Source organism: Epargyreus clarus, unplaced genomic scaffold (genome assembly GCF_041222505.1).
Source record: "Epargyreus clarus isolate Ecla_fem2 unplaced genomic scaffold, WU_Ecla_fem_2.2 ptg000008l, whole genome shotgun sequence".
NCBI classification, from domain to species: Eukaryota; Metazoa; Arthropoda; class Insecta; order Lepidoptera; family Hesperiidae; genus Epargyreus; species Epargyreus clarus.
In genome coordinates, this window is record NW_027332216.1 from 4,087,293 (window position 1) to 4,099,935 (window position 12,643).

At 36.1% G+C, this 12,643-nt stretch overlaps 2 protein-coding genes across 3 annotated transcripts in view; one reads left to right on the plus strand and one right to left on the minus strand.

Annotated features, from left to right (window-relative positions):
- Positions 1 to 12,643, minus strand: part of ckn (CRK like proto-oncogene, adaptor protein) — a 413,374-nt gene that overhangs the window by 328,179 nt on the left and 72,552 nt on the right. The gene's annotated exons all lie outside the window — the stretch shown is intronic.
- Nasp (Nuclear autoantigenic sperm protein) overlaps positions 3,104 to 12,643 on the plus strand; it is a 186,609-nt gene continuing 177,069 nt past the window's right edge. Inside the window, exon 1 of the mRNA XM_073075706.1 lies at positions 3,104 to 3,107. The gene's annotated coding sequence lies outside the window, so the exon portion shown is untranslated. The remainder of the gene's footprint in view (positions 3,108 to 12,643) is intronic.

Sequence of the window (12,643 nt, forward strand, 5' to 3'; positions counted from 1 at the left end):
TGGGATTTGCGAGCTCGTATTCGCCGTTTATGGAGTTCTGCCTTCGTTATTATTTCTTGCGATGGTGTTTTTCTCCAATTTATTTCTATCGATAGCGTTTTCTTTCTTTTTATAGGCAATATGATAAAAAGCGGTGGAAATCTTGATTATCTAAGTGATCTTAAATGGGTGCAGTGTTTCTGCATTGGACATTTTTTGTTTAAAGTCTTATTTGCGCAAAATGCTTCTTCAATCCACAACCATAAAAGTGAGGTATTTGCAGTAAAAGTAGGAAGACGACTAAACTTACCGTCTTAAGCATGGCGCGTATAAAATAGGCACTAGCGATCACTTCGCCAATCCTGAACTGCGGTCGTCAAAATAGGGAGATAGAAGGGAGTAAACCGAAAAACTACCTATAATGGCTCACAGGATCCTTGTTACACTTAGAGACTACGTTGCTACGCCTCATGTATTACACTAGTCTTTTAAGATATAGAAAGATATAAGATATTAGAAGACGTTTGTGTTTAATTGGTAGTCAATAGTAACGTAAGGTCGCATAAAATGTTACCACCTTCAAACAATTTTATATAATATAACTCCAAATTACTTTTGAACTTCAGACTTATAACAACTACATAAAAATCATATAAAGTAACACATATGCTATTAACAGACAGACAACGGGAACAGAATGAAATAACTATACAATGTATATATTATGACATAAAACAATAATAAATACAAGTAGATTACACCAATATCACATATGAAAGGACCGAGACTGGTTGGTCGTTGAGAATAGCATAATGGTCGACATTAGCACATAATTGTGAATGTGTTAAACCATCAAGACGATTTATTACTAGTATATTTACTGTAGACACAATGGCGAGAAAACGGCCATTACCGAGGATCTTAATTGATATTCAATTGCAGGATATTATAGAAAGTAGAGAACTGTGGAGGTGGTAGATCCCTTTATGGTTCTACTCTGATGACACCACCGCCATACCTATTTCTACCTAATAACAGCAGTGTTCAGCGCTGCTGCGTTCTGGTTTGAAGGGTTTGGTCAGGGAGACATACATTTCCGAGGCATTCCAGCTTAGTCCTCAAGGGTAGCGGCGCGTCTCTGACCGACCTCAAATAGGAATCTAATCTTATCTAAGTGAACTGCACATCCATCAGCCTTTTAAGATCCACTGCCGGGCATAGGCCTCCCCTAACTGAACTGAACTGCACGCTCGTCTGCTACTCCTACGTGATAATTGAAAAATCTTTTATTAGGCAGAAATTAATGCGGCGGTGGTACCACCAATGACAAACGAAGCTACCAGCTTACTCCTAACAGAATACACCTCCCGTCAGTCGTATAATTGACTAGAACTCGTAACTGTAGAGAAAGGTTACAAACAGAAGAACGACATTCGAGAAACAGCCTAATTAACGCTGAAAGGCTCGTCAAATGTTCAGTGGCACTCGACTCACAAGCATAGGCACTGAGAGACAGACAGACAACACATATTTACGTTTATGTTTAGTTCGCGTCATGAGTTTACTTTTAAATGTAGGCATGAATTTTTTATTTTCTTATTAGAGGACAATTTCATAATGACACTGGCGATAAGAGACGCAGACAGTGCCGGGTTCGATGCCCGAAAAGGTAAAATAACAAGCAAAGAAACTAAATTTCTATATTGACTCTTTATTTATGATGTGTCCGTGCTACGGGAGTTGCTGCCATTGATGAAAACAAAAAAGTACCACTTTTCTCCTTGTATATCAGTTTACGCAATAGATAACTTGACAAAACGACACTGTCGCTAAAGTAAAAGGGTTTGTCACCTCTTACGACACCCATATTATCGAAATATCAATAAGCACGGAGTGCGTTACCAAATTCCGGCAATGCATGCAGAAGTATATTCTACGTAAGATTTCAGTATGTTTTTCCTCTATCATAACTTCGTCATTGTTGCACTTAAAGGCATGAGATCCTTATAAAACTTACGAAAACCAAAACAAAAGCAAATCAATGAGATCAATAAGAGCAAATTGGAGACGCAGGGCGCGATCGTGTGAACGTATGGACTCCCTCCATTCCACGCATCCGCCCTGTAATAGAACCACGGTGGCCCCATTTATATACGGAACCGGTGAAATGGACAGGGCCACTGTGACCCTCGGAAATGATAAGCCAAGCTTCCCATGGACCTTTCGCCATAAATCCTTTATAGAAACCAATGACCAAACAATGTTGCTACACTGTCTTTACTGTTAGCAAAACACTACTTTGTTAAAGGAGTTGTAGTTAGTGCGATCGGCTAGCTGATATTGAAGTTAAACTTATACAAGTTTCCAGCAACCAACAAAATTATTTCAGTACTTAAAGGAAAACAAGTATAGTAACTTTCATAGTGTATAAAATATGTTTTTCCAAAGATAGTACGAGTTAACAGACTTATGCCGTATTTTGGAAAAAATAAGTTATTTGTATAGCCAGAGTATGAAAAAGATATTTTCGTATGGCAAAACCAAATATGCTCAATCCATGATAGATTGTGGGTTAAATCCTTTTTATTTTGATAGGCGGCCCGTTCGACAACAGTTAGACGAACTTACCAGTTCGACAGTAATGTATTGATGATGAGTTTAGCGATGCTAACGTCGCACCCAAACCATAAAGAGTTCTTCCACCTTTTAAAGTGTTAAGAAAATAAGCCTGACACATGATTTTTATCAGCACAAATGCTAGAGCAAACGGCAGCTTGTTCGCGTGATAAATTCACCTCTCGCCCCACAAATATTTCAGCTTTTCGATTTACAAGTGACGGGCCCAGTATTAAAATAACCGATCTACCAATAGGATGGGACTCCGCGATAAATTCCCTCCGAAACGGTCGTGTCACGAGCAGGAATAGTTTTGCCAAAAGTTCCGAATTATGCAGGATTTTCTTGTTCTGATTCTGATGGACCGAAAGTTGATTATATCAATAATGCTCGATTTGTCAATGGAATTCTTTATAAAACACATATAGCTTACAATGTCTCTAAGGTAAACGTAATTCATAGACTTAAATATCAGCAGCCGTTCAAAGCCAACCATAACAGCAATAAACACTGCTGTCATTAGGCAGCAAACAGGTGTGACGATGGGACCTCTGGAGTCGAACAACAGAGGACATTTATATAGAGGACATAGTTATTTCATAGATAAAATAAAAGTTCGGATCTATCTCTTGATTAGTGACTTACCTACGTAGATCTACTGGCATGCACTACCGTAGATAGTTGTGTTTTTTTTTTCAGAATTTATACAGACCTTTCAGGAATATATTCTCTGCAGAACAAGATTTATTAGTGTTAGTCTTTTATGAGACTAATAAAGAGCTTCGAGGTGAAAAAAATCAGAAGATTTTTTGACGAGTCCATCCATGGAGTTGACAACAGCGATCCCAAACGATCGTGCCAGGGCCGACACGCCCATCTGTCCGGCGGCATCCGGCAACAATTGACACATTTGTCACTCCGCTCACCGCCGGAGATGGCCCTCGCGAGGGTCCCGCGTTTTATTTACGAGTTAAGTCCCGGATGATAACTACGGACGCGTCGACCTTTTGAACCCTTTCGGATATGAGAAATATTTGACGCTTATTCAACGCTTGATTTACTGGGACTGCTACTTGCAAAAATGTGTTGCTACGGTCCATTTTATGAGAATTTTAATTTATTAGTTTGTGAAAGTTACACACTTTTGTAATCAGTATCAATTTCGCGTTTAAGAAGAAAATATAGCTCACTTAGGTATATTTGCAGGCGTCCCTGTAGTTCCGGGAATAGAATAGGACTACGGTATCTCCTGCCTGTCGTAAGAGGCGACTAAAAGGGGGCTTCCGGGGTTGCGGGTGGCAAGAGTAGGAGCTCGAACCGCCCAGCCAGCGGCCCCGGGAAGGACGGCGGTATGTGTGGTCACATACCGTCGTACGCACCAGATGGTGTGGCGAGCGCCAAGCTCAACTGGGCGGAGCCCGACGGGGCAACGCGCTAAGAGGGCTCCGGTTGCGTTCCTTTGGAGATCCCGGAGTCCTCTACGCAGCGCCGAGGACGGCGACCGGGGGGGTTTTAGTGCGGTAAGAATCCCACATAACCCTACGTCGCTCCCACGACAGCGGGTACCTTTTGAAGGTTTCCCCCTCGTAAACAAAAAAAAAGGTATATTTGCAGGACCGGAAAGAATTCTGTAGTACAACTTTTGACATAATAATATGCTAAAGGAAAATACATATAAAGATTTTAAGTTGATTTTTCTTACCGTAAACACTTACTTTATATATTATATTTCCACTGGAAATACTCGTACCTGGAAATTTTCCAGGCACGGGTCTCCTCTTAGAATAAAATAATGATGATCCATAGAGTTTCCCGTGTTAAGACAAGTGATAGCTAATTTCCTTTCACACACACACGTATTCACATTTCAATTGAGTCTTCTGCAATTTTCGAAATCAGAATCGAACCACTATACAATAGGACTACGTCTGTACCAATTTATGATTTAAAGTATTTATTTTGTTCTCGCGTCGGCATTCAGTGATTCGTGCATTCCACTTCATTGGCTTTCAAACCGAAGAAGAACCATAAATTGTTTGAACTCGAAGTACTTATACATTATACCCATACTTGTACATTCGGTACTGTTTCGTAAATCGATTCACCTGAATACACAAAGTGACAAGTTGTTTCTCTTGTTTACTCTACAATTATTGTTTTACAAACAGTTTTTTTTTATCTTGTATTGTATTTGTAAGCAATAACGTAAGTAAGTTTTGCTCTAAAATATGATTCTTCTTTCATAACAAAAATATGATCACTCTGATCATATTTTCGTGGTTGTCCCAGAGAACTAAGTAAGAAGATATCATATAAATGCCAAGCTAGTTAAAACCAGAAGGCAAGTGCAATCAACGCGTCTATAAATAAGAAATAAGTGTCGTAGATGTGCAAACATCACAATGTTTATTGAAACAATCACTAAGTTTTCAGCTCAAACTTCTGAGAATTACCAAAAAATTAAACATTAAGAAATTAAGGTACTAAACTAATATTCTGCGAGAGAAAACTTTTTGTCACATGAAAATCCCAAAAAGGGCAATTTATTAACGTTTTAACAAAATAATAACCCAATAAAGAAAAAATATTCTCTCTTCTGAATTAATCCCCACACACACAGAATACAAAAATCAATTTTTAAATCAAGCCTATAATCTCATTACTGTCGATTCCAAAAGTGTCGAGATTTCCGATTGCGGTACGAAACAATAAATACATTTAAAATTTTACCCCGTTGTTTTATTCATGCCACGACTTAACAAAAGTGGGTTAACCGCAGCTGAAAAGTAATTTAATCCGAATCTCAATGACTACAATAGTTATCGTTACTTAGTCCAAGTTAGGCAATCGATTACGTCTGAATCAATGTCATCGAGACTAAAAAACTGTCACCTTTTGATAATCAATCAGTCGTTATGTAAGTCTTCGAACAACAATGGTTCTTTACCTATGCTATTGTTGAAAAGTAATTGGACAGTTTGTATATAAAAGGAATTGGAAATTAGATATGGGGCCTCACGTTGCTTATTTAGTGGCCTTGGAACCCATTTTTTTAAATTGCCTACATCTTTTTTGTCTGTATCGCAAAAAGTCAATAGATATTGGTAATACTTTCACTTTTAAAAAGTGAAAGCCTATTTAAATATCATATCATTTGATTGGATGGGTTTAATGGAGATAAAACTTGACCTCTCCCTCTAATAGGAGATAACATATGTAACAGAGGTCAAATAAACTAGTTGTTTTCCTAGGACACGACGAGCTTTTGCCAGCGGCTCGCTCGCGTTACGAAGTCATATTTTCATCTCCTATTTTATCCCATTGGTCGTAGAAATAATCAAAATCCTTTCTTAGCGGATGCCTAAGTCATAACATTTACCTGCATGCCAAATTTCATAACTTTGAATGAATAAAATAAAATAGAATTGAATAAAATCAAACTTAGCATGCAGGTGTAACCACGAATAGAAACCTAGCTTAGAAAGATCTAGTTTCAAATAACAATACTTTTGAAGAAATATCACAAAAACGGTTTCCTAGAACTGCAAAGTTTTTGCATGTCTCCAGTGTCCCAATCATTTGTCTGCAGCCGGATCTAGATGCTCACAAAAAACGAACATCGAAATTTACACCCCAGTAATTCAATATTTTATCCATCCATTCATCATCGTAATATATTGTGAGCGGGGAAATTGAAAATATCATACGATCGACGATAAAAAGTGTTTAAATGATTTAACTCTTGGGGCAAACAAATATTATTTTCCGATAGTCTTTTAGTGTCACGGCAAGTCAATTTCTGTCTTTCTTCGTTTTTAACCGACTTCAAAAAAGGAAATTCTGTAATCGACCGCTATGTATGTATGTAATTTTGTATTTTGTATGTCTGCCATTTTCTCAAAAACTAGTAGGTAATCTAATTTTGTTGGGATTTTTTAATAACTGATGGCCATTTAGAATGTTCTTGTTATTACATGATATCAAGACAAGAAGACAAATGTTTTACTCATACTTTAATCAGGAATGACTGTGTTTATGGGCGTCGATGCGTGCGCATGTGCTTGCATACACATTTATAAGCTGTTCTCATGTGTGTTCATGTAGTATCATACATTTATTTTATTACATGCATTCCTTTTTATATCCTAACTAGCTGACCGAGCAAACTTTGTACTGCCTCAAAATCTATTTATCAAATATATTTCATATTTTATAGCCTATGTTACTAGTGGATAATGTAGCTTTCGAATGGTGAAAGAATTTTTAAAATCGGTCCAGTAGTTTTTGAGCCTATTCATTACAACCAAACAAACAAACAAACTTTTCCTCTTTATAATATTAGTGTAGATAACAATTTATGATGTTGACCAAACTTATGACCTACATTAATGAATACCAAGAGATTACCTAAAAGAGATATTAATACCTAAATGATTCATAAAAGACTAGTAACAATTCTATGAAATGTTAAAACAGAGGCGAACACTATCGAAATTTCAGCAAAAACAACATTTTTAATAACAATTTCAAAACAGCGACAACACTATCGAAATTTTAGCAAAAATATAACAATATATTTAATAATCGACGGCTGTTTTCAGGAGGGATTTCAATTTGGCGTCGGCCTGAAAGCCTGAAACTGTAACTAGACCACAAAGTTACGAAGTCATAACGAGATCGCAGATGGGCCTTGGGAGTTAAGGCCTAGGCAGTTTCTAAAGAAATATGTACGCTTGTGATATTAGGCGATGAATTATGTATAAGGCAGGGGTTCCCAAAGTGTGCGCCGCGGCGCCCTGGTGCGCCGTAGAAAGTAAAGAGGGGCGCCGTGAGTCGATCCTCTAATCATTGGACACCACAAATATTGGCGTTTTGGTCATCGATTCAAAATGAATATCCAAATTTAACATCCAAAGCATTAAAAAATTTCATTCCGTTTGCAACATCATATCTATGTGATGGGTTTTCAGATGTAGCAGTGATAAAGAACAAATATCGGATCAATGTGGAGCAAGAAATGAGAATAGCAGTGTCAAGTGATATTCCCCGCTTTGAAAAACTGCGCGGATATCACTTAGCTCACCCTTCACATTGATTTGACTGAATACATATCGTATTTATTTTTTGTTATCCTCAAGTCTTTCTTCTTGTTTTCCGTTTAAATTATTTTATAATAACGTATTGTACAATTTCATATTGTGGTGTTTTAAATTTCGTTTCGATCAACCTAAGGTAACAACTATTATTGTAGTTACCTATTTCTTACGACTGTCTTCTTCAAATAGTTAGCTAGGACAGGGCACAGGGCGCCGTGAAAGAATATTAAACTTGTAACTGCGCCGCGGGTTACAAAAGATTGGGAACCCCTGGTATAAGGTCATAAATCCATAACAAAGTAAACGCTTTGAAAGTTCCTAAACAATGACATGTTTTCTTTGTATATTTAGAAAGATAATACTAAGAGTGTCGCATACTAACGCGGCTCGGAGAGTACAATTTTTGTGTTTTATATTACGTTATTTGAATCAAAATAAGTTTTCCTGTTTTACAAACGATACCAAACGTTTACCAAACGATATTTTCGTTGAAATTATTATTTTAATATTGAGTATGTTTCATAATTATTTCTATATCAAAATATGATAAATAATAAATACGTATAATTATTTTAAATATGTAAATGTAAATGAGAGTTACAACTCAATAAGCAATCGTTTTTTGTCATTTATTTTAAATATCTTTGTTAACTCTCATATTTATAATTTTGTACGTATAGTTCTAAATTAATTTTATTAAAGCTATACTAAATATAATTCACTTTCCAGTAAGATGGAAAGCTGAACAACTGTTACACATACAATTAAATATTTCAAATCCAATAATTTTCAATATTACAATTTTATTTATATTTTAATAAATGATTTAAAACACCTAATAATGTCTGGTTTAATACAAACAACAGTATTCCATTAATTATTTCTTTATGTCACAGTAATTTTAACATAATCAACTGAATGATTGAATGAATCTGTGTCCATACGAGTCATTCTACTCATATTATAAAAACTTACCACATTAACAGCTCACCCATATTCATTCACTCTTATTCATCGATATATATGGTTATACTGACCTGAAACAAACATCATATTAAGTTAGGTTAGTGATGCAATTAATATTTTATATCTTAAATATTTTTTTATAATATAAGAGTAGCAGACGCGCATGCAGTCCACCTGATAGTAAGTGGCTACTGCCGCCCATGACATCTGTAATCAATCCCAGATACGAGTAGGATTAGATATTCCTAACTGAGGTCGGGCACAGATGCGCCGCTACCCCTGAGGACTAAGCTGGAACGCCTCGGAAAAGTCTGACTCCCTTACCACACCCTTCAAAACGGAACACAGCAGCACCTAACACTGCTGTTATTAGGTAGAAATAGGTGTGGCGGTGGTGCCGCCGGAGTCGAACCACAAAGGGTTCTACCACCTTCAAATATATTTAAATACGAATGTGAGTTTGTTTGTTTGTTACACTTTCACACCTTAACTACATAATTGATAGTAATGAAATTTTATACACACTTTGTCAGTGGTTCAGAAAAGGCCATAAGGTATTAGGGTTCCGTATCCAAAGGGGAAAAACGGAACCCTATTACTAAGACTTCGCTGTCTGTCCGTCTGTCACAGGGCCATATCTCCGGAACCGTAATAGATAGACACATGAAATTTTTACAGAGGATGCATAACGGTGGCCGCTATAATAACAAATACTAAAAATAAATAAAGTTGAATATTAAAGGGGGTCTCCATATTCCGGTATTTTTCGCCATTTTTTGATCTTACTGTTAAGCCGTACTGAGAAGGCGATTGAAATTTATTAATTATGAAATAATAAAATGAATAAAAATAATGAACATTTGGTGGTACGGAAGCCTACATGTGCGAGTTCGACTCGTACTTGGCGAATTATTATCCCAGAAAAAGGCTATCGATCTCGATCTATAAGAATAAACTTATCTTTTATCTATACTTATCTAAACTATATTTATCTTATATATCTGATGAGTTTAAATACCATATTATCACATTATTGTATTGTCAAATTGTCATCGAACCCTGACGAGCAAAGCCGCGGTAAAAGCTAGTATTATTTAAACAAAAAATGTTCACTCAAAGCCCAATATTCCAATTTACATTTGATTCATGGTTGAGCACTCGACACGTGGAAAATATTTACAGTCGAATTAACATGAATATTTAAGGATTATTACGCGAGGCAGAGCGGTCGCCATATCGTTATGAACCGCAGTGGGTTCCAGGTTCGGTCCCCGGTTAGGCAGATACCTGAGTGAATTTAAATTTTGTTCTGGATCTGGCTGTTCGTGTGTTCGTCTTTTTATGTGTCCACTATCTATACCACCCACGACACAGTAAAAGTCCTACTTTGGAGCTATGATTGGAATGCTGTTAGTTTTAAAAAGTGGTTCCAATTCAGTAACCAGGTCCGTAACCCACCAAAATTCATCGTCTAGATATCTGGAATCGAACCCGAAACCATATACGTGTGTATGCGCTGCGTGTCGACCTTTACACCATACTATTCATCTTAGGTAAATTCGGTTACGTTAATGCCATATACAACAAGTATCATTTTTCAATGCTTTTTTAATAATACTCGTACATTTTACCGAAAACTAGCACCTAATCAAGAGAACACATCGACCATCTTAACCACACGAGTAACACGATATATCGACGTAGTGTTAATGAATTTGACGAGTTATTAAAATAATAATTTGTACACATAACGATCTTTTTATGTTTGAAACGTTTTAAAACATACCTATCAATGTGGCATCGGGTCTTGATCGGTCTGGGGGGCTAGCCAAGTTGACATTCTACAGTCGCTTGCGCTGTAGAAACGCTAAAATGTATGAAAATATCAATGATCACGTGATCAAAATAGCGAAGTAGAAAAGTCGTAGCCAAGTTACACGATAGAATAGAACGCTAGCGATTCTACAATGCCCATGTCATTTCTTTTTTCCATACAAATGACAACCTATGACAACCTTTTGATAACCTTTTGACTTTTTTGTCAAATTTGTTAGCGAAGCGTATTCTAAGATAAATATCATAGTGAGCGATCGCGCCGACCCTGTAGAAAACGTAAACGCTAATAAAATGGTGGATTCTGTATCAGCTGTTTGTCACTTCACTACGCGCTATCACTGCATTATAGACTTTAATTACTTTTGATCATTTGAAAATGTATACTTTAAATGTGTTGAATATTGAATATGGCTCTCTATAACTAGTGTATCCTAAAATATTATAGAAATGAATTGCAAAGCCGTTTTTCTATTTTAAATTAATATGAGCATATAATATAACTAGATGACCCGGTGAACTTCGTACCACCTAATTATGAGTGACTATCTGTACCCCGTAGTTTCACTCGTGTAACAGTCTTAAGGGTTGATCTAAACAAACAAACAGTGACCCAGATGATTCATTATGTCTTATGATCATTTTCTTAGTGCTCCAAATTAACGGATTTCCATACCCGATTAAACGACCGTAAGAGTTGATTTTTCAGAAACGGTGAAATATGTGTTCTATTATTTTCAATATAAAAGCTAAATTCTAATTTTCATAGACTTTGCTTCAAAATCTGCCGACTTCTAAACGAAGTGCCTTTTAAAGCCAAATGCAATTTTTTACAGCCTTTGCTTCCAAATTAACGGATTTTAAAATAGAATTCCAACCCCTATTTAACCAACTTAGGGTTGATTTTCCAAATATCGTAAAATAGATATTTAATTACTTTCTATCGAAATCCCAAATACCAATATTCATATAGTTTTGCATCAAAACTGCGCGACTTTAATACAACCTTTCTCCCCTTATTTATTCATGGAAACGCGGTCGAACAGGATAAAAAGTATCGTCCGTAAAAATGTCCGTCTCCTGGTTCTAAGCTAACTCTCCACCAATTTTCAGCCAAATCGGTTCAGCCGTGCTCGAGTTATAAAATACTTCACGGAAACGCGGTCGAACGGGATAAAAAGTATTCTATGTCCTTTTCCTGGTTCTAAGCTACCTCTCCACCAAATTTCAGCCAACTCGGTTCAGCCATTCTTGAGTTATAGTGTAACTAACACGACTTTATTTTTTATATATAGATATTGATTCAACACGTGTTCGAATGTAACTCAATGAAAACAAAATACTTTTTTCAATTCGATTGCAGCGCCAACTGTTGGTAAAAACTATCATTAAAATAGATTATTATTTAATATTTGAAACTGCGATGGTAGCGAAGTCTGTGAAATCCAATGTGAAACATTCCAAAATCAACAACTACTTACGAATTAAAAATTAATTAAAAAAACCGTTTCCCACAGACTAAATTGTGAATCTAAACCATTCTCAAGTCCCCTTGAACACACACAACAAATTTCATCAAAATCCTTCATCAAATTCCATCAAAGTCCAGTCGTTTAGGAAGAGTTCAGTGACATACACACGCACATAAGAAATAAATATATATATATATATATATGTCTTTATATATATATATATTATATATATATATATATATTATATATATATATATTTAAATCCCGGTATCATTTCTGCGTCCTTCCACAGACCAGCATTTCTGCGTCCTCTATTTATTTTCTCTTTTTTGCTTATAGTTGCTGTGTATATTCTTTAATACATTACATAGATGACATTACTCACATTTATTTAGACATAACTGACAAAAATGACATTATACACATTTTTCATTTCGCCCTCCATATTACATCCAAATACTCCGCCGCCAATGTTGCCTCCATTAGAGGTCAATGCTTCGAAAATGTAGGTATACAGCCAAAGTGTCCTTGAAGAACTACCTACGTACGTACGAAATAAACTCCGGTAATTTTTTTAGGGAACGGATGTTTGAAAACTTGTATATTGTCTTTATTCATTAAAGGCATCCCTTAAAAACAGACGACCTCTTTGTTATTAGCAATGTCTAAACATTTACTTCC